Raw genomic sequence first — 24,357 nt, 5'->3', positions numbered from 1 at the left:
TTCACACTGAAGTCAACGAATATCAAAGGACATGTAACATAGGGGCAAATCAAACCAGTCTCTCATTTGCTCCTGCCATATTCAATCTCTTTATAACCTTTACATTTTTTCTCAAATACAAGATTAATCTACCTTCATGTCTACCTTTCATCACATACACGTGCTTTAACTTCTCTTTTATTCAAATAGAAAAGGGAACTAGGTGGAAAATAACACCCAGAACTCTCAAAATGTAATGGATATACGTATATATAATTTCATCCTTAAATCCTTATATGAAGGATTGAAAATGTCACTCAAAATTCTTCATGTATTTGTTATACTATAGTCTCTCCATGGCTGATGCCTCGATACTGACTTCTTTCAAACATTTTGTTGTTTAAGTATTAAGGTAAAGGTTTGGCATTGTGGCCAATTTAAGGACCTGAAAACTCATTGATGTTTTCATTAGCAAGCTGAAAAAAATCACTTTTTGCTAGAGGCAATGACTTAGTTTTTGAAAGCCTAATAGTTTTATGTGTTTTCACCAAGGATGGAATTCATGATCATAAGGCTAAATGGTGTTGTTTTTGTCCTTGATTGAAATGTTAAGGAATCATTCTCTATAGTTCATAGCCATAATACAACTAGAGTGTAGGAGGGAAGCAGATTAGTTTGGCCTGTAAAGGCATATGCAGAGAAGACTAATTCTTAATTTAACAACAACAACAAAACAAAACCTAAATAGCATATTGGAAAAAAAAATTAAGAGCAGTAAGTTATTCTAATTTTTTCTCAAGCTCTTTATTTAAAAGATTTCTTCTTTTGGGGAAGAAAGAAAAAAATCAGGTTGAGTCACAGAAAAGATACAGTCAGATGGGAGCAAAAGGAGAACAATTTGTTAGTAAAGATATTATGATTTGGGGCCATCTGTGCACAATATCAAGTGATGAGTGATGTGGGATGCATAGAAAAGTTCAAGATCCTATTCTTCCCCACCAAGGAGATTACAGTTTACTTGGGGAAATAAGGCTTGCACAGGCAAAGAGACAGCCAATGAGTATTACCAGAATCCTGAGATGGGAGAGATTTCTGTGGTCTGGGGTATTTAGGGAGGAGGTGAGATCATAGGTGAACTTTTAAAACAGTATTTAGAGAAGAGAATATTCTAGGTGAGATGAGAAGTATAAGGAAAAAGTGAAGTGGTAAATAATAAAATCATAGAACTTTGGCACTAAGAGTAACTTTAAAAGATGTTTTTAAAGGATGGTATTCACTATGGTTGGAGCTGCAGAGTATAGGTTAGTGAACAGTGGAACATAAAGGTTGTGTTGAGTTTTGAATGCCAGATAAAATATTTAGACTTTCTCCTATATACACTGGAGAGCTATTAAAGCTTTCATTAAGAAAGTGAAATGATTCAAGAGGTCAATGCACAACCTTAAGGTTGTGTTTTTCTATATAATGAGACAAGGCTGACAATATCACAAGCAATAAATAGCCTATCTTACAAATAAAAGTCTCCTATAAAGCTTTATTTGGGACATGTATATTACATTGTTTTGTGTAGTTAGATGGCACAGTGAATAAAGTGCTAGGTCTAGAGTCAGGAGACCTGAGTTCAGATCTGGCCACAGACACTGAAGTCTCTTTTCCTCTGTTTCCTCATCTGTAAAATGGGAACAATAGCATCTACTTCACAGGGCTGTTGTCATGACCAAATGATACAATATTCATAAAGTGCTTAACATACGAACTGTTTTTTATTTATATTATATTATTTTTTTTATAAAATATATAAAAATGCTTCTTTGCTTTCTTTTTCTTGTTGTGAAGTCTCCATAATAATCTAGTGTGGTTTCTTCTCTAATGCTTCAAGTCAATTGTAGTGGCAAGCACCCCAGTGTCCCCAGGGTGTCTGCCAACACAGGTTCTTGGATCTGCTTTGATAAAGAAAAGCAACTCAAAATGGGTTGACAAGCTTACTTTAATCAGTCAAATATGTATCGTTTACCTAGTTCAGGGGAAAAAGGTCAGCACCCCGAACTTCAGAATATACAGACAGAATTATCAAGACAGAGAAACAGATCAAGTAGACAGTTTCCAAACTGTCCAACCATTACATCCATACCAAATCAACATCTGGGTTTCAACATCTGGGTTTTTCAAAGCTGAGGGGGGGCTCTCAACAACAGCTTTCCAGAGTTTCATCTGATCAAATCACAGAACACTTCTCAAAGTGAGCCCCCAAAACAAAGCTACACATCAGGGCTTATATAGCCTTCTCCTGGCTCAGGGAATGTAACAATCTTATTGACCCACTGCCCAATCAAAAAGTATCTACTGAAAAACAAGCCTCCCACCCCAGGTTCCAGGTGCACTTTAGCCTAGGGGCAGGGAAGATCTTTAAATTTGCATTTCCATTACATCAATCAATCCAGAAGCATTTATTAAATGTCTTCTATGTGGCAGGTACTATGTTAGGTAATGGAGACACAATGACAAATGTGAAAGAGCCCCTGCCCTCAAGAAGATTACAGTCTACTGGGGGAGAAAAATATGTACATGTAAAGCTATGCATAGATAGGATTGGGACAAGGATGGAACCTGAACTTGCACTGATATAGGAAACTCTCCCTATCAAGGAAACTCCTTTTAATGAGGCAGGTTGGCACCATTTCTACATTTTCCCAGGGTTACATAGCCAGTGTGTCTTAGAGGAGGGAATACAACCCAGTTCTTGGTTTCAAGGCTAGATCCTCTATCCTGCCTCTCTGTATATATAGAATACATAAAAAAGAGGTATAAGGTATGAGGGGGAAGGTGAGGAAGAAATAACAGCTAGGAAGTTCTAGCTTCATGTAGAAGTTAGTGCTTGAGTTCCAATTTGGAGGAAAGTAGTGATATTAAAGGTAGAAAGGACAAGAAAGAACATTCAAGGCACTGCATATAGTCAGTGAAAAGGGATGGAGAGGAGACTTTGAGTGTCATTTATCAACAGCAGTAAGGTTAGTATGGGTGTGTTATAGAGAGATTGGAGGGGAATACCATGGAAGAAGGCCAGAAAAACTGAATGGAACCAAGTTATAAAGAAACTTTGAGTACATTTGATCCTTGAGGGGAGTAGCAACCACTAGAATTTATTGAATAGGGGAGTGCTCTGGGAAAATCATGTTGGCAGCCGTGTGGAAGATGAATTGAGTGAGAAGGCACTTATGACAAGGAAAACAATTAGGAGGCTATTGTAATTGTCCAGGTGAAAGATGATATGGGCTTGAACAAGAACAGTGGCTGGGTGAATAGAGAAAAGGGAATGGATGCAAGAGATGTTGTGAAGGTAGATGTGACAATACTTAGTAACTGATTCAATCTTTGGGGTTATGTCAATGAAGAGTTGAGGATCATACTGACAATCTGTAAACGTGGTTGACTGGACAGATGGTGGTGAATTTGACAAAAATAGGAAGTTTGGAAGAGAAGTAAGTTTTTAGGGAGAACTAATGGGTTCTATTTTGGACATGTTATATTTGAGATATCCGTAGGATTTATAGTTTAAAATGTTTAGCAGGAAGTTGATATAGGACTGCAGCTCAGGAGAGAGATTAGGACTGGATATATAGCTCTGTAAGGTATCTCTATAGATAATAAAGAATCCCATGTAAACAGATAAGGCCAGGAGATGAGAAAGTATATAGAGAGAGGAGAAGAAGGCCAAGGAGAGAGCCTTGTTATATCCTGCAGGCAAGAGCATGGAATGAATAATGCCCAATCAAAGGAGATTGGGGAAGAATAAGACAAGTATAGGAGAATCAAAAGAAGTATCATTGAATCTCAGATAGGAGACAGTATTTAGGAGATGTTAACAGTGTATTTGAGATGCCTAGGTCTTCCCCATCTTTAAAAAACAAAACAAAATACCTTCACCTGACCTTACTATTCCCTCAAGTTATTATGCTATATATTACCGTTCATTGTGAAACTCTTGGAAAAATAGTCTACGCTCAATGCTTCCACTTTTTCATCTCCCACTCACTGTTTAGCCCCTTTTAGTTTTGCTTCCTTTTAACCACCGTTCAATCGAAGTTGCTTTCTACAAGGTCATTAATGCTCTCTTAACTGCTAAATCAATTGGTTTTTGCTCAGTCCTTGTCATTTATGGGAAATTTGACAATGTAGCCTTTTACATTTTTGACTACTCTTTCTTCATGGATACTCTCTCCTCCCTGGGTTTTTCATAACAGTGTTCTGTCATGGCTCGTATTCAACCAAATCTTGTCATTCTCTTTTGCAGATCCATCATCCATTTTCAGAGCCTTGTTCATGGGTATGTCCTACATCAAGCCTGAAAAACCTGCAGCCCACTAAAGGATTTCAGGAATCCTGAGAAAAATGTAGAAAAAAATCATCCTCTACATTTTTCAGGACCAGGGGAAATACTTTGGTATGTCCACTGGCTGTAAACTGCCCTTGGCCTGCAGGTGGTGCAGGCATGCCCTACATGTTCTCCTTTTCTGTCTCTACACTCTTAGTAGAGAAATAAGCTCCCATGGATTTACAATCAGAATCACATTATAATAGAATTTATATATCTATGGAACATGATCCACTATCAAGGATAAGCTGATCACTTGAAATATTAGCATCATGCTTATTGATTTTTTGGTACTCAACACTTTTTCAACTCTTCAGTAGCCTCTCCTTTATGATTGGAGGGCTGGAAGGTAGAGTATTAAACTTCTCTTAAAGCCTTCCTTTAGAGTGGGCTCTGAACTTTCAGAACTTTCCAGGTAATGTTCCAATTTCCATCAGCAGCAACGCTTGATTTGGACTCTATGGAACATCTTATTCCTAAGCTGGGTACTCCCTGGTACTCCCCATACCCCCAGCTTCCTTTCTGCTTCCTTTTGTGTGTGGTCTTCTTCCATTAGATAGCAAGTTCCTTGAGGGTAGGCATTTTCTTTTCCTCATTTGTATCCCCAGTGCTTAGCACAGTATCTGGAACAAGGTAGGTGCTTAATAAAAGTTAACTGAATTGAGTTGAGGCTTGTAAGGAATCTCAGTGTACATCTAATTTCAACTTATACATGAAAGGAATCCCCATTGTAATATCCCTGACAAGTGGACATCCAGTCTTTCAATGAAATTCTCCAATGGTTACCTCTGCATTCCTGTAACTTTCTTGTCCAAAGTGCCCTTCCCTGATTATGAACTCCTTTTGTGTGTAATTTTCCTCATTAAAATGTAAGCTCCTTGAGGGCAAGGACTCTCTTTGCTTTTTGTATTTGTATTTCTAGTACTTTATATCCTGTAATTACTTTTGCCCTTCCCCTGAAATTATTTACTTTTTAAATATTTTGTATTTAATTACATACATTCATATTGTATCCCCCCACAACAGAATATGGTTGCCCTAGCATCCTTAGCATCTAGCATAGAGGCCACACTTATTAAATTCTTGTTGAATTGAATCCTATTTTTCTCCTTTTACCTGTTCTTGTTTCCATTGCATATTTCTACTTTCTGCATGTTTAATAGAGATGATTCAGCTAACATCTCTATGCAGAAAACTCCCAAATCTTCATATCTAGCCCACATATCCCCTGAGTTCTATTTCCGCCTCTCTAGTTGGGTTTCACTACTTGAATAACCCATAAACACCTAAAATTTAAAATGTGTAAAACAGAACTTACTGTCTTTCTCCCTAAAAATCATACTCTCCCCCTCTTCTATTTGTGTCAATGGAATCTCCATTCTTTTAGTGATTCAAATTCATAAGTAAATATACATTTATTAACTGCTATGTTCCAGGAAGAGTACTAAATGGTTAGGATACAAATACAAAAGGGAGTTTATAATCTAATAAGAGAAGACTACACACACAAGGAAGTTGAAAAAATAGGGGATTGGGGAGAAATAACCAGTGCCAGAGTATGGTGAAGACCTAAGCCAGAGACTTCTCAAAGGGTGAAATGAGGGGGTATTTGAGCTGAACTCTTTCTTCTCCTTAAATGAATGTTTAGAGTTCAACTCTTCACTCTTCTTCACCTTCTTATCTAATCAGTTGCCAAATCTTGTTGATTTCACTATTTCAACAACTTGTGCATCTTTTGCTACTCAAACCACATCCATCATAGCCCAGGTCCTCATTACCTTCTACCTGGATTATTGCAACTCTCCTAATTGGTTTTTTCCTCCCATTATCCCTCTCTTCTTCACAGCTCTCTGTCTGATATTCCTAAAGTACAGGTTTGACCACCATAATTCTTCTGCTCAAGATGCTTCAGTGTCTCCCAGTTGCCTTTAGGGAAAAACAAACAAATAAACAACAAAAAAAAATCAAACTCCTCTGGCATTAAAAACTTTTCTCAAGCTGGATCCAGTTTACCATTTCATACTTATTCCACATTCCTCCCCCACACACATGCTATATGACAGTCAAACTGTCATACTTGCCATTTCCCAGACAATATTCCATCTCCCACCTCCATGTCATGACTCAGTCTGTCCCTGATGCCTGAAATTCTCTTCTTCCTCACTTCTGTCTCTTAAAAGCTCTAACTCCTTTCGATATTCAATTCACATGTCATTTTCGTCAGGACGCCTTTGTTGATTCTCCCAGTTGTTAGTTTTCTCCACTTTTAAATAATTGTGTTTTATGTATGTATGTGTATACACACATACATTCACATGTATACACATATATAATATATATTTTTTTCTTATGAATATGTTAATTTTCCAAAGAAAAAATGTAATCCATTTGAGGGGAGGGACTTTTTAAACTTTAATTTTGTACCCATAGTGCCTAACTATGGAGCTTGGAATACAGAAGGCAATTAATAAACAATTGTGACTGATTGCTTGTTTAAAAAAAAGTTCCAGCATGTATGGAGCATTTTTGGTAAATATGATTCTCCAAACAAAATCTCAGTGATCTTGAGAAGGAATTTCACGAAAGGCCGCCTCCTTTGCCTCACAAAGCTCTTTGCTATGGCAAAGCAGAGCCTGTAGCACTTACTAATGATGATATCATTCAAATCCATTCTTACATATCTCTTTGTACCTTTCTACTTGTCACAAATATTGGACACATAGCAAAACAAAACAAAGATCAAAAAGCAATCCCCCCAAGCCCCCAAGTCAAATGTAACTCTTGTTAATAAATTATGAAGCCTTCAGGCACCTCGATTTTAAGAAATGAGTTAATGAGAATTGAAAGTTTGTTTTTATGCTTCAGTGTTGCTAATAGGCCTTAAAGGTTTCATAATCTTATCTGGAGGAGTTCAGGCTTCAATTCATACATACCTTTTCATACTATCAGTTTTTATTAATATTCTCTCATAAAGTCTCCATAGAGAATCTATCTGCCGTTCTTGTAATTTTCATCTTTTTTTTTCCTTCGTCTGGGTACAACTCCAACATTCTTCTATTCACCTGCCTCTTTTTTCTTTTCCTAAATATTCCTGAAATTTCTTCTTGTATGTAGGTCACGGTTAGAAATAGGCCATAGCCTACTTAGGCTGACTATGCACCTATTTCTTGTTCTTTGCTTCACATATAGTTTTAATTCTTCAGAGATTATGGTACTGTGCATAGTAGGAAGAACAAATGGTAATGATGATGGTAAATGACAGTAATCACATTAGCAACAGTGTACATTTATTTATGTAGCACTTTAAAGTTTGTAGTTTATTTTCAAAAAGTCTTAGTGAGGTTCATATGGTAAATCATGTTATTCCTGCTTTACATAAGAGGAAACTGAGGCACAGAGAGGTTAAGTTACATACCCAGTGTCCTATGACTAATCAGAAATGGTGCTCAAACTCAGGACCTCTGACTCTAAGTTCTTAGCTCAGTACCACAACATAGTGAGGCAACTATTAAAATAAAAACTCTTGTGAATGGCTAAAATGGAAGAAACTCCAGGTCCAGAAGGGGGACCAGGGATGAACCAGAGTCTGATCACAGTTTGTAAAGATTATAAATGCTGTTATTGCCTTAGAAAGAGAAGCTTGCAAGTTGGAACAATGAGACAATGTCCACATCTGCTTGAAGGGGAGTTTTAAAGGATGAGGTCTTTATAATTTCTGAAACAAAATAAATTGAGAGATCAGGTAGGAAGTGGGGAGTCTAAGGAGACTATAACTGTAAATACAATAAATCAGAAAGCAGTCGGATAGCTGCTCTTTAGGTAAGTCAAGAATCAAGATGTGTGCTTCCCCTTAGATTAATAAGAAATGACATGTTTGCTTTTCTCTGAGCTGCTCAAGACTGGTTTCAGCAGTTGTAGGTATCTCTGAGTTCAGCTAAAATTTACTTAGCAAAAGAACCCCTGGTATATCAAGCAGCCATGGGCTGAATGGGTAGTTGTACTATTTCCTCAAAAAAGGGAAACTAGCATATTTAATTGGTTACTATAAGCATTACAGAGTCCATGTCCACAAAAGAGAGAGAGAAAATGGCACCCATCTATTTATAAATATGACAAAGAATTTTTTATACACAGTCATGCTTAATTCTCACAACAATCCTAGGAGGTTGGCAGTGTGAGGATTATTTTAAAGATAATAATTTCAAGATTTATAGAGGTGAAATGACTTACCTATGGTCACAGTGTATGAAAGAACAGGGACTTGAATCCAAATCTTCTGACTTCAGCCCCAGTGTTCTTTGTACTGGGAGCACACTGCTTCTGAATTAAAAGCTTAAAGTATGTATGTTATATACAATACTTCCTGATAATTATTGTGTCTCTGAAAAGTTATGTTTACCACTGTCTATGGCCTTTTGGTTTTATTCAAAATTGTCCCACTGATCTCCTTATCATTTTTGAGATATTTTCTTCTGTATGCATGGGTTTTCACATTTGAAATGAAAGTTTCTTATAATATGTAGTTGTTTAGTTGTTTTTTTAGTTGTGTCCAACTTTTCATGACCCCATTTGGGGTTTTCTTGGCAAAGAAACTGGAGTGGTTTGCCATTACCTTCTCTAACTCATTTTGCAGACGAGGAAACTAAGGCAAACAGGGTTAAGTGACTTTCCCAGAGTTACATAGCTAGTAAGTATCTGAGGCCAGATTTAAACTCAGGCCTTGCTGACTCTAGGCCTACACTCTATCCACTGTGCCACCTAGCCACCTCATCATATATAGTACCTCCTTAGTAATCAATAAAATACTCCACATCAATGAATTTTACACATGTTTGAAATCAATTGTTGAGAAATCAAAAGGTGTTCTTTGGTTAAGTAAATTGCCAGAGGTAAGAGGCTTGTATTTGGAGTCATAGGACCTGGGTTTGATCTCAGCTCTGCTACTTACTACCTGTGTGACTTTGAACAAGTGATTTAAACTCTTTGGGTTTCAGTTTCCTCATCTGTAAAACAGATGGGCTGGACTAGTTGGTCTCTAGTGTTCCATTATGCTTCTAAATCTATAATTCTACAAACAAATTATTTGTTGACTAAGTCCTTACTTTAGGCAAAGCCCTGTGCTAGGTGCTGAGTGGCATAATTCCTCTCCCGTCTAAGATAAAACCTAATTATTTTAAGAAGAAATATGAATTTCATTTTGCTCTTAGAAAAATACTTAATTGAAAATTATTCATGTATTATTTTACATTAAAAAGTTCTGAAAACTTTAAAGTTCATTGCATTTTATGCTGTCAGATTTTACTCAATTTTATGTTTTTCTTTCCTAGAAAAGCCCATTTAATTTCTACCCATCTTTCAAGACTCAGCTAAGATGTCTCTGCCTCCACACAACTTTTTCTGGTGCTCTCTGGTACTCTTCTTCCATTTAATAAAAATCCAATGCCATTCAATAAACATTTGTTGAATGCCTACCATATGCTAGGCGCTGCTCTAGGCCTTAGGGATTCAGAGACCAAAACATGCCCTGCTCTCAAGGAGATTGCTTGAATTCCACTGGGGGAAAGCAACATGTACTCAAGTAATTAAATACAAAATATATAATGAATCAATGACTTTATCCAAGTCATTGATAAAAACATTGCGCCAACTTGTTTCATTACAAGCCATCCCCTTTCCCCCAAGGCAACTGTTGGTCTTGATTCTATTTCTAGGCTTGGTGGGCTCATCTGGGGTTCTATGATCTGTGCCTTAGTGTATTTTTCTTATGGAGAGCAGCAGTGACAGATACTTGTTTGGACAGGGCTGAAAAAGTAGTTGGAGTAGAGAAGAGGGACCATTGTAGTCACTAAAGAAAATTTATTTAGCATTAGGGAGGTCATAAGGTCATAGTGTTAAGAGTAGAAGAGGGTCTTATATTCAGTCAGTTCAAATCAGTTTTCAGCTCCTGAGAGCTATTAAATTTTCAGGGTGAGCAAATATTTGCACTATGGAAATTGGCAAATATACAAATCAGGCTTGAATTATTTTGTTAATTGTTTAGATTTAAGAAAGTAATGCAAAAAATATTAATGAAGACCAAGCATAAAAGTACATCCTGCATTTTTAGAGATCTAGTTGTTAAACATTTATAGTGTACTCCTGCTCATAGATATATTAGATTAACCCCCTCATTTTACAGATTTGAAAACTGAGGCCCAAATCGATGAACTTACTTGCTCAAAAAGACACATAAGTAAGAAGTAACAGAACCAGGATTTATGCTGAGTCCTCTGACTCTAGGTCTAGTGCCCTTTGCAATGCATTATGATGAAGTGTGTGAAGGTCAATGTTGCTCTTGTTATTCAGTCATTTTAGTTGTGTCTCACTCTCCATGACCCCATTTGGAGTTTTTTTGACAATGAAACTGGAGTGATTTGCCATTTCCTTCCTCAGCTCATTTTATAGATAAGGAAACTTATCAATTAATTAATTCTTATTCTTATTAATTCAGGAATAACTAAATAGTTAGCATCCAGCATGATAGAGCTCTGGGTCTTATAAGAATTTGCAGTTGGCCGGGCTTCTATGAGGGTATATAGATCAACAAGTGGACCTTGTGAACCACCTAAACTGAGTACTGGACAGCTCAAATTGCCAGTGATCCATTCTCACAGTTCCATTCCAGTAGTTCTATGATTCTGGCTGAAGTTCCCTTTGAGGCCCCTCTCTCCATTTTTTTTTCTTTTTGTCTCTCTTGCTTATTTCCTCTTGGCAGAATCTTAACTAGGGCAAAGTTACTGAAGATTTTTAGGTCATGGATTACTAACCCAGTCAATGAAGCATAGGAAAGGCTTGGATGAAGATGGGAGACCTCAGTCTTTCCAAGAACCCACAGAGACATTTCCATAGGCCACATGGATATGTCCGTAGGACATTGCCACAACTACTCACTCAGGTTCAAAGCATCAAAATTTCAGCATGGTGCTACAGAATGATGGGAAATGCAGGCAGGGCTGTTTTCATTAACAGCAAAACTGCACTGCTGTTCCTTAACCACTGATGTTGCTAGAAGTTCCCAGTCATGTGAATGGGATTAGCTCTAGGTGTACCCATAGTAATCAAACTCTTTGTGGCAGCATAGCCCCATCTAAATTGGACTTAAAGACAGTTTGGTGAATTCCCTCGACTTTGGATGCTTTCTGACCCAAATCACAACTGACCTATTTATAGAAAACGAATCTGTTTCAGAATTTACCACTACTTCTACCCAGTCCCTCATTAGCTGCATTCACTTACCAGTATCTAAAGTCCCCTATCAACCTATGCCCCTTAATCAGTCACTGCCAAGGCAGAGTATTTAGCAAGGGAACTGGGCAGTTTCTACTTGAACTAGAATGAGAAAGAACTGAGTTCAAATTCTACATCTGACACTTATACTTACTAACTGTGTACCCCTAGGAGAGACACTTAACCTCTTTCTGACTGTTTTCTTATTTGTAAAGTGGGAATAATAGCACCTACCTGTAAGGGTTATGGGATTTAAAGATCTCCCATGCCCCATGGACGTGCTGACATAGCAGAGCAAGAGAAAGTGAAAAGCCGAGCTAACGGTCCTGCGGTTGGCAGTTGGCGGCGGTTACCTTTTTTTTTTTTTTTGAGTTAGGACCCCTGCTGAGCACTGCCAGGGGCCGGAGCTGCTGGGAGCAGGACTTTCTGCTAAGGACTCCTGCTGAGGACTGCCAGGGGCCGGAGCTGCTGGGAGCGCGCTTCCCGGACGCTGGGTGGTTGCTGTAAGTGGGGAGAGGAGGACCTTTGCCTGAGGTAGCCTGTTCTGTTTTAAAGGCTTGAAAATGTGGGTGCTTTCTACTTTATCTACCTGTGCCAATATCATAACTACTCTGATGGCTTTCACTTTCTGGTTTTGGGACTCAGTCTTTTGGTATCTTAATAAATTTTCTAGTTTATTTCCCCATATGGCAAACCTGATGTATTTTGTGATGGATAATTATATCAGCATATTTGTAATCTCTATAGGCATTGTGAATATGGCATTGCTGATACATTTGGCGACGAGGATGGGATCACAAAATGTCAGGCCTCTATTTGGAAGCAGCGGGGCTTTAGAGGGAGAAATGGCTATTCCAGGATGGGAGGATTTGCCTTATTCCTCTCTAGCCAGAGAATGGGCTAAAAGCACAGGGCCCTGTGAAAACTGGGAACCAAGGCTAAAAGAGGGAGAACCTGGAGATTTGGAAAGATGTTTGAAAGCAATACCCATAGAACCAGGCAAAGAACTGGCAGGAGTGTGCAGGAGAGGCTGGGTGCTGCTAACAAGTTATCGCCTTATGTGTAAAACTAGGGATAAGCTGCTGAACGAAAGAGCTAGGATGGCTAGGGAGTCAGCTGGTTTGCCTGAGGATTCTTCTGTGTCACAGTACTCAGAAGAGCAAACTGGAGGGACTCATGTGGTCCAGGAGCAAGCTACTGTTCATGTAGCTAAAAGGAAGCAAAAAACTAGCAGAAGGAATGTACATGCAGCTTTTGTACAGGCTGGGCAGAGTTGCCCTGACAGCTTCCAGGAGAATGTGTGTGAGGAAAATGGAACAAGGTTAGATGAGGAGTCTCCTAATGTATAAGCTCTCCCCATACGAAGAAGAAGGCAGGAGAACCACCGAGGCAAAACAGAGTCCAGGGAGATAATTGAGGATTTCACTCAACAGGAGATCACTGATATATTGAGTAGATTTACCCAAAGAATGGGGGAGTCTTTAGTGTCTTGGATAGTAAGAATCACTGATGAAGGCGCAGGAGGAATAACACTGGACAATGAGGACTGTTTAAAATTCATAAGTATCAGTCAGAATCCTTTTGTACACCAGGCTTTTAGGGATCACCATATGCAAGGAGGAAATAACAAAACGAATCTTCTAACTTTAGCTGCAGAAGGTTGCAAAAAGCAATATCCAACTGAATCTATGTGGCCTAGGGGAGACAGACCCTGGTACTCACTTAGAGACTGTATGAGAAAGTTAAAGGAGGAGGTAATGAAAACTGCTATCCTGATTGGAGATGCAAATGCATATTATGATACCCCCCTAGGAGTTCCTCATAGAAATATCATAGTGAAGACGGCTCCTCCTGCATATAAGCACCTAATTCTGACTCTTTTAATTGGAGAAATAGGGCACCCTCTTTCAGAGGTGCTGGATAAGATTTCACAATTAAGCGATTTAGGGGAATGGGAAAAAGACAAATTGCCTCGAGAGAGAAAACAGCCAGAGGATTCAGAGACAAAATAGACCCACAAGAAGGGAACTGTTTACTGCTCTATTAAGAGCTGGGGTGGATTTTAGAAGAATAGATAGTATTCCAACTGAAGAGCTGCATAAGCTGTACCAAGAAAAGGTACTTAGCATTAGAATGAACAGGGAAGCAGGAACCACCCCCACAAGTATTTCTGAATCTGAATCTTTGTATCCAAGTTTGCCCCACCTTCAGGGGGAATAGGAGATAGGCCAAGCCCCAGCCCAGATGAAAGAAATATGCAGAAGAGATTGCAGACCCCATATTGGTTTAACAATCTATTGGAAGAATGGATCAACTACTGTGACTAGGGCACTGATTGATACTGGGGCTGAGGCCACACTTATCTATGGAAACCCTGATAAGTTTAAACATGGAACTCCTATTACCATCACAGGTCTAGGAGACACTGAAATATCAGCCAGACAGGTTAAAATAACAATGAAAATTGGGCAGTTACCTAAGAAGGAATATACTGTGGTTGTTGTACCCATTCCTGAATACATCATTGGAATAGATGTATTGAGAGGCATGACTCTGAATTTACCTGAAGGAAGATACCAATTTGCTGTGAGGAAGATAGGAATTAATACAGTTTTAGTAGGAAAACTAAAAATGGACCCAATCACTTTACCTGAACCTTCTGAAGTAATTACTTTAAAACAGTATCGTGTGCCAGGTGGGCAAGATGAAATTGCCACTACTATAAAGGAATATGTTGAAGCAGGAGTGTTAGTCCCTACAACCACAAGATGGAATAATCCTGTCTGGCCAGTAAGAAAATCAGATGGGACATGGAGAATGACTGTGGATTATAGACAGTTGAATAAGGTGACTCCTTCTTTGTATGCTGCTGTTCCAGATACCATCACCTTAATAGAAAGGATCCAGAAATATGATGGGACTTGGTGTGCAGTTATTGACTTGGCAAATGCCTTCTTCACCATCCCAATAGACTCTAAACAATGGGACCACTTCGCTTTCACTTGGCAGGGTAGACAATATACTTTCACTCGCTTGCCACAAGGGTACATACATAGCCCCACTATTTGTCACAGGATTGTGGCTGAACAGTTGGATGAATTAAAGCTACCTGGTGTACAGCTTACCCACTACATTGATGATATCATGATACAGGGAAAAGATGCGAAAGTAGTGGAAAGGAGTTTGACCCTTCTAATTGAGCATATGAAAAGTAAAGGGTGGGAAATTAACCCTGCAAAGGTTCAAGGACCAGCTCAGAATGTGAAGTTTTTGGGTATACAATGGAACAAGGGGCTAAGGGAGATTCTTCCTCAAGCCCGACAAAAGATTCAGGATTTTCCTACCCCTACCAATAAGAAGGAGGCCCAAAAGTTCATAGGATTGTTTGGATACTGGAGGCACCACATTCCACATTTGGGACAGATTTTAAAACCTTTATATAGAGTCACACGGAAGAAATATGAATTCGATTGGGGACTTGACCAGAGTAAAGCTTTTGAAGAAGCCAAGGCTGCCATACAATTGGCCCTAGATTTGTGGCCCATGCAAAATGGTCCAGTGGAATTGCAAGTGACTGTACAAGATGATTATGCAAACTGGAGCTTATGGCAAAAACAACAAAGCCGAAATGTACCTTTGGGATTTTGGTGTAGGAAACTCCCTTCATCTGGAGTCCAGTATACACCTTTTGAAAAGCAGTTGTTAGCTGCATATTGGGCTTTGGTGGAGACTGAACAACTGACTGTGGGCCATGAAGTGATATTAAGACCTGGAATCCCAATTATGACCTGGGTAATGAGTACCCCAGCTTCTCACAGAATTGGACATGCCCAAGAGGCTAGTATAATCAAATGGAAGTGGTATATTCAAAATAGAGCGAAAACAGGCAAAAGCGGAGTCTCTGCTCTGCATGAATCTATAGCAAACATAGAAATTGAGAGGAATGACACACCCCCTGAGCCAAAGCAACAGTTGGTACAGTCCACTGTAAAATGGAATGAGGGATATGATGTATTAACTGAGGAACAAAAGAGACATGCATGGTTTACTGATGGGACAGCAAAATATTTGGGGCAAAAAAGACATTGGAAAGCAGTGGCCTATAACCCATGTACTAGAAGGACTTTGGAAAGTACTGGGATAGGTGCAAGTAGCCAATATGCTGAACTTATGGCAGTATATCAAGCCATCAAACTAGAACAAGGAGGACAGTGTCATATATTCACTGATTCATGGGCAGTAGCTAATAGGTTAGCTACATGGATGCCCATGTGGAAAAATGAAAATTGGGAAATTCATGGTAAACAAGTCTGGGGCAAAGAATTATGGGAAGATATCTGGAACATGTCTTTGGTCACTGACTTGTCAGTTTTTCATGTAGATGCTCACGTGGCCCTCACCACACCAGAACGTGAGTACAATGCTCATGCTGATCGACTGGCAAAGATTGCTACTGAACGTATTGTTCCTACTTTGACAACAACTGATGATCCGGTATTAGCAAAATGGGTCCACCAAACAGCAGGCCATTTGGGGGTCCAGGCCACACACCAGTGGGCACAAGATCGAGGTATTAGTATCTCTCATTCACTGTTAAAACAGATAGCAGAAGAATGTCATATATGTCAATTGGAAAAGGAGCGAACTGTTCCTCGGGTAGTAACTGGAGAGATAGCAAGAGGAAAAGTCCCAGCCCAAATCTGGCAAATAGATTATATTGGTCCACTACCACTGGATAAAGGATGCGATTTATATGTACTTGTGTTGATACCTATTCAGGTGTACTAGTAGCTTGTCCTTATAAGAATGCAACCCAGAAAACACTTGTAAAACCCTAGATCTCATAAGTCTATATTATGGAACCCCAATGCAGATTCAAAGTGACAATGGGTCACATTTCAAAGGCAATGAAATGAAGAAGTATTGTATACTAAACAATATAGAATGGATATATCATATTCCATATTATCCAGAAGCATCTGGGTTAATTGAAAGAATGAATGGATTACTGAAAGAACAGTTGAGGAAGTTAAGTTCCAATAATTCATATCAACATTGGAAGGATAATTTGTTCATGGCTTTGCGTAATTTGAATAATAGACCATTGGGAGGAAGTACACCTCTAGCCAGAATGATGACCCCCAATCTGCAAATTAGAAAACAACAAACACACAAGATCCCAAATATTGAGTATTGGACCTTATGTCCAGGCCAGATGTCCCAGCACCATACCCAGGACCACCTGGTTCGGTGGGGTATGATTTACATTGTTTAGAGGACTTTTGGTTGGACAGAAAAGAAATAAGAAAAATTTCCACTGGGATATGCATAAGAATCCCTAAAAATCACTTTGGACAGATTTTACCCAAATCAGGATTAGCAGCTCAAGGAATACATGTATTGGCTGGAGTAATAGATTCTAATTATCAAGGAGAAATTGTTGTAACATTCCAGAATTTAGGTGAAGGGCCCATATGTATCAGCAATGCCATATTCACAATGCCTATAGAGATTACAAATATGCTGATATAATTATCCATTACAAAATACGTCATGTTTGCCATATGAGGAAATAAACTAGAAAATTTATTAAGATACCAAAAGACTGAGTCCCAAAACCAGAAAGTGAAAGCCATCAGAGTAGTTATGATATTGGCACAGGTAGATAAAGTAGAAAGCACCCACATTTTCAAGCCTTTAAAACAGAACAGGCTACCTCAGGCAAAGGTCCTCCTCTCCCCACACACAGCAACCACCCAGCGTCCTGGAAGCGCGCTCCCAGCAGCTCCGGCCCCTGGCAGTCCTCAGCAGGAGTCCTTAGCAGAAAGTCCTTAGCAGTCCTAACTCAAAAAGGGCTTCGCGCTGCCACTGCCTCTGCTGCTGCCGCCGTCACCACCACCGCCAGCCAACGCAGGAACGCTAGCTTGGCTTCCGCTTCCTCTTGCTCCGCCCCTTCCTGCTACATCAGCAAGTCCAACGGGGCATGGAAGATCTTTAAATCCCATAACCCTTACACCATACAGATTCACAAGAATGATAGGATAGTTCAAGTGATTATCGTTCCTTGTAAAACAATGCCACTTGTAAAAACTGACCCTCCTTCCAAAATAACTGTCACAGGAACTGAAGGATTTGGTTCTACTGATAGAATAAAATCAGGAGCTAAAGTATGGGTAAAACGGAAGCCAGATGATGTTCCAAAGGCTGCAGAGATTATAGCATATGGGAAGGATAACACTGTAACTATTGTTTATTCTGGAGAAGATGATTACAAAATTGTACCCTTAAATCATTTATTCTACCGTGAGTGAGGCTACAATAGTCTGGTTATTGTCTCTTTGCTTCTTCTTGATTTTTTGTTTGTTCACCTTGTTTGTTAGATTTGTTTCCACAGGCTTGGTACCCTCCATCTGTAGATGCCTGATAGCTTAAGCTGGATGTCACCCCCTGTCTGTAACTGTGATGTGTCACCCTTGGACCTGGCATCAAGCATATTAAGAACTGACCTCTCAAATGGGACCCCTAAGGACAGGGACAGCTCTACATCCGATTTCAGCAGCAAGTAGCCATAGAAGAAGAGATCTTCACCCCTTACCACAAGATTTTGGGGCCTCATTTGTTCGGGGTGGGGGGAATGATGGGGAGCTTGTGCTCAAGCCCCACCCTAAAATATGTTTTTTTTTGTGTTTATTGTGTGCTATTCTTGTTATATTGTTGTGAAATTTTGTTGACACCAGTTATTCCTACTGTATTTTTGCCAAGTAAGGGACATGAAAGATCTTGGGGCCGAATGTAAGGGTTATGGGATTTAAAGATCTCCCATGCCCCATGGACGTGCTGACATAGCAGAGCAAGAGAAAGTGAAAAGCCGAGCTAACGGTCCTGCGGTTGGCAGTTGGCGGCGGTTGCCTTTTTTTTTTTTTATGGGGAAATTGGCATATAGGGTGTTCAGGGAAGAGTATTACTTCTGGTGTGAGGGCTGCTGATCCCTTTTTAGGGCTGCTTTCCACCTTTGTTGTCTACCTGAATCACCCAACTCTCACCTGTGGCTTCAAGAAGCTGTAATATGTGCAGGAACTATACCCTGCCAAACCATTTTGGCAGATGGGCTAAACCAGATTGAAGGTAACTGAGGGGTCTCAAACCCATCGGTGAGTTGGGGGGGGGTCTACCCCAGGCATGTGAAAACTTCCCCTAGTGGAATGGGCATATGAGAGCAATTTGTTCTAATGGCCACGAAGATGGGAGAAGCAGGCACTATGGAATGCTTAGAGCTTGGTCAAACATCAAGATGACAAGATCATCCACTGTATCCTAAGCCATCACAAGTCATCTTGACTTCTGTCTTGCCTTTGGACTTGCAGTGACTCTGGAAGTGAGAGTGAAGCCTATGACTTCATGCAATTCTGCCTAACTTAAATCTAGTTTGTGTGAGTCAAAAGACAATTACCCATACCATTTTACTATTTTTACATATCTCAGAGTCCTGAGGGGATAGGCACATTATGAAGCAGCAGATGTGAATACACTGGGAGCTACAGTCACAACAGGGGCACACAGATGGCCAAATCCATAGGGTTGTCTTCTCTCTGGACTGAAGCAGCAGTAGGATTTGGCAGCCCACTGGGTATCTGAACACCCTTTTTGAAGGAACACACAGCAAACAATGGCATTTAATAGACTAAATTATTTTAAGGAGTAGAAACAGGTTGTGAGAGTGATGAAAGCAATGTGGTCCTCATCTCTCCAAGCTAAACATTTGCATTCAACAAAATAGTGGCCGTAAGGCAAGATAACTACCAGAAGATTTAATGTCAACAGATTAGAATGCTTCTTTGTGGGTGAACAGTTTGTTGCTAACTTGGGAAAGCTGAGCCAACATATGGTTGGCAACAGTGGAGCAGGAAAGGGGTGGGCAGCTTTCAGAGATTTGGTGTACAGCACTGCATTTACTCATCTGGGCCAGAACACTCATAGATATCGGATTAGTTTGACAAAAAATGAAGGGAACATTCAGAAGCTGCTAAATGAAAAACGAGAACTACACAGGGTTTACCGGTAGGATAGTTCATCCATCTCTAAGAAGACAATGTTTAATTATGTGATGACCAGCTTTGACAGACTTAGCTCTTCTCAGCAACACAATGATCTAAGATGATTCCAAGACTCATGATGGAAAATACTATCTACATTCAGAGAAAAAAACTATGGAATCTGAATGCATATCAAAGCATACTATTTTCTCTTTCTTTCTTGTGGTTTTTCCCTTTTGTTCTGATTCTTCTTTCACAACACAACTAATGTGGAAATATGCTTAATGTGATTGGACGTGGACAGCCTGTATCAAATTGCAATCTGTCTTGGGGAGGGAGGAGAGGAGGGAGAGGGAAAAATTTGGAAATCAAAATCTTATAAAAGTGAATGTTGAAAACTAAAAATAAATTAATTAATATCTTTGGGAGAGTGACCTCCCCTTATGGGCTTCAGTTACCTTTTCTGTAAAATGAGGAGACTGAATGAGATAATATATGTGATCCATTTCTCTGCTTCCTTGATTCTAATTTCACATCACAGAAACCTAATTGCTTGTGTTTTGAACTGCTTCCCCTCCCATAGGGATACCAATCATAATGGAGGTGTTGACCATTGATTTCAGCCTTTATGATCATCTCTTTTGTCCCCACATGGACTTCAGAGTTTGTGTAGGTATTATTTCTGGTCTATTTATCATGTGAAGTAGAGGAACTTTGACTGGCTGCTGAGCTGGAACTGAAAATACTTATAAGAGATACAAACTGACTGAGATAATCCTTTTTTTCTCCCTGGCTTCAATAGAGTGGGCTGGATTGCTATGAGCCTCTGTGCAGAGAGAAAGACTTGCCCCTCCTCAGATGGGCTGAAATGTGACCCATCTATTTGTTCTTTGTCTCTTTGTATTTTTCCTTTCCTCCTTTTAGTTGAAGGAATATTAGAGTAAGTTATGACTTTGTGAACTTTGAAAGGTCAGGAGAGCAAACTGTCAAAAGTCTTGGAGTCAGAATCCATACCAGATTTTACAGTTTACCAAAAGAATAAATAAAGACCCCAGTTACTAGTTAGAACTAACATAGAAATATATTGAAGGCAGTCAAATGGAAGCAACAGAAACTCATGAGCAGCCAAGTTGATGGGGTCAGTGCTTGATAGAAGCTGCTTTAAGTTTGAACCCACTCCCTCAGGTGACCAAGATAGTGTGCCTCTGGGTATTAGAGAGAAATGTTTGTACTTCTATTTTTGCCTCATCCTCTCAGTAATTATTCCATAACAAAACATATTTGATGCTGATTGGCTAATGGAAACACTTGCTAAAGGGTATATATCATAAAAGAGAAAGACTAATGAGCTGCTGATTGATATTGGGAAGAATGCATAAAAATGGAGGTTTGAACTAAAAACAAAAGAAAGTCACTTCCAATCCCTTCAGGGTCCTTCTAGAATCCTGAAGGAGAAATGTAACCTTGTTTAGGGACATGCTCATCTGTGAAAGTGGGAGCTGAGATAAACAAAAGAAAGACACTTCCGATTTATTCAGGGATACTTCTAGAATCCTGAAAAAGAGAGAGGGAGATGGAGAGACAATGAGAGGGAGAGAGAGAGAGAGAGAGAGAGAGAGAGAGAGAGAGAGAGAGAGAGAGAGAGAGAGAGAGAGAGAGAGATGAATTGAGGGTCTTGGTTCATCTGTGAAAGTGGGGGTTAAGATAAGGATCCTCAGTTTTTAAAGGGGCTACACACCCAAGTCTTATTTATTTTCATGTCTTCCCTAGTACCAATGAATCAACAGCATTTATTGAGTATCTACTAAGCCTATTAAGTACCTGTAATCGTAATGGGCATTTGAAGATCTTCCTTATCCCTTGTATTTGCAATCAAACAGGTACTTAGAACCTTGTTTCAGTTCATGATTGTATCAAGTATTAAGATCCAGAACTTGTGAATCCCACAGTGGGAGGAAGTTGCTGATGTAACAGGAAGGGGCAGAACAAGGAGTCGCTAATACCATATATAAGGAAAAGCCCAAGCTAGAGAATCAGAATTGCTGAGAGAGAACTGCTAGGATCCTGAGAACTTCTGAGAACTGCTACGAATTGAGAACACAATTTGTGATGGCAGAATGAAGAACTAAGAAGAGACCTGAGAAATGAGAACAGAACTGAGAACTGAGAAGAACTGAGAAGAAATGAAAAGAGAGGAGAACTGGGAGAAAGCATGGCTGTGGTGCTGGTACTTTGTCTGTCTTTTTTGATCTTACTTTGTCAGATTTCATCTGTTGATAGTGGACATTGCTGTTGCTAACAAAACCCTGGGACCTTACTGCTGGTTCAGAAGCCCTGAAAGAGAATTTTCTTGTATATTTGTAGAAATCTGAAGGAGGGTCTTACTGATGTTTTCAAAGGTCCTGGGACTATACTGATGATTTGTGTTGATTTCTCAAATCTTGTTGTTGGGGCTATGTTGATTTAACAGGCAGAAAGTGAATTGATGAGGATGCCAGCAATGTGATGAATGTTATTTTGGCTTTGTTAAGCTTTGTCTTCCCAGGAGGAGAAACTGTGAAGGACTTGAGGTGGACTAGACACTATGAGCTTCAATATGGAGCAAGAACTGCACAAGGAGCTGGACAAGGAACTGAGAGCTGTCTGCCTTTGATCTCCGGTGACAGTTGGGTAGATTCAGGCAGGAGCTGGGACCATGGAAGGGGAACCATGGAAGCTGAGAGGCTGCCTTGAGTCAAGATGAAAAGACCTCTCCTTGGGTATTTAATGCAAACTGAGAAGATCATAATTTACTGTGGCCTAAGGGTTGGGAGCTTTGACCTTTTCATTTAGATGATTGAGTTAAGGACTTCTCTAATTAAGAAGAAAGAAGACTTTTTGATTAAAGAGATTAAGACAATGTGACCTAGGAGGTGGCTAGGTGGCACAGTGAGTAAAGTGCCGGGCCGGAGTCGGGAGTCGGGAGGACCTGAGTTCGGTTCCAGCCTCAGACACTTAACACAAAAAAGCTAGCTGTGTAACCTTGGGCAAGTTACTTAACCCCAATTGCCCTCCAAAAGGCAAAAAAAAAAGACAATGTGACCTAGGGGTGTAGAACTTTGACCCTTGTATTTTGTGCCCATTAAGGAGGCAAGCCTCCTTATGGATGATTGAATTAAGGACTTACTAAATGATTGAGTTACAAAATGAATGTACTTTGTTTAAAACTATGTGGCCACTTTGGTGAAAACTATGTGGCCATTTTAGTGATAAGTTGTTATGTCATAACATTGTGAATGCTATACTTTGATTTCTGTGAATGTTTTGCCTTAATTTACTGCTGAATAAATAGAGAGTTCACTATACTATGTAATCAGAATCTTGAAGCTATTCACAGCAGCAATCCTCTAGAAAGCTGCTTGTGCTTGGCTTTACAGTACCTGGTGCTGTGCTTGTTATATGGAATAGAAATGCCAAAGTTAAAAGAGTGCCTGCCCTCATAGAGCTTATAGACTGATAGGGAAAGTTGTACAGTGTGTACATATATAGGTATAGATAAAAGCTATACAGTGTGTACATATAAAGTTGTATATCTATTTTACATATCTAAAAATGTCATTGAGTTCTCTCTCTGTGATCTTAACAAGTCCTTTAATATCTCTAGGCCTGAGTTTCCTCATCTGTAAAGTGAAATTAGATGAGATGACTTCTATAGTTTCTTTCAAATCTAATTCCATAATCCTATGATTTCATGCTATGGCTTGATACCTGTAGTCCCAGAGTACTGCCTATTCTGGCCTCTCATAATAATTATATGCTTCTCTACATCTGCCTGACTTTTCATATTCTGGCACTCGATTGACAGCTTTGGCCCTATCTCATCATACCTCAGTAGAGGCTCCTCTCACAATGGCTGGCTATTAAACAAATTCTCCAGGGAAAATGGTCTACAATTGCCTGTCAATCAATCTCTGTCCATGTCTCCAAACCACAAAGTATATATATTACTCTATGGGTGACTTGGTAAATAGCCAGTTGCTACCTGGGGTCATTGGAACTGGCAGCCAGGTCTTTTCTTAATCTTTGCTGAATTTTATTGCTTTTAGTTATTTAAGCATTCATATAAATACCAACTGCTGTGACTTTGACATACAAGCTCTGGTCAATGCTTAAGACTAGCCAATTACCTGGGCTGTTAATTAGCATGAAAAAGACCTCTCTCAAAGAAAGGGCCCCAGATACAGTCTCTCTATACAATTTAGACATTTCCTCTTCTGTTAATGTAAGGCATATTTGGAATACTTTACCTATGGGTTTCCATGCTAATTAATTTCTTTGGCCCTGAAGCAGAGAATGGTTTCCATAACCACAGAACATTAAAGTCTGTCTTTCCCCAGTCAAGGATCCTTTTCTCTGTGCACATCTCTTTATTTTGTTAATGTATTACTACTGGCAAGGAGGATGAAATATTTAAACCCATGAACTTGTAAGAATGAATTTTCAGAATCACATCCATCCAAGCGGAAAAACACTAGATTGTGTCCAGTCTTCTGCACTTACCTTTAAGAAATTTGCAAGGGTAGGGGTGGTATAGTTGGCAGAGGAGCAGCCCAGAAGAAAGGGATTCTTAATGTGAGGTCCATGAATTTTTTAAATGCATTTTTATTACTAAATTTCAACATAATTGGTCTCCTTTGTGATCCTATGGATGTTGTTTTATGGATTCAA

Source organism: Petaurus breviceps, unplaced genomic scaffold (genome assembly GCF_028583685.1).
Source record: "Petaurus breviceps papuanus isolate PSGF00001 unplaced genomic scaffold, PetGlider_PUasm1.0 37, whole genome shotgun sequence".
NCBI classification, from domain to species: Eukaryota; Metazoa; Chordata; class Mammalia; order Diprotodontia; family Petauridae; genus Petaurus; species Petaurus breviceps.
Note: the sequence above shows the minus strand (reverse complement) of the source record.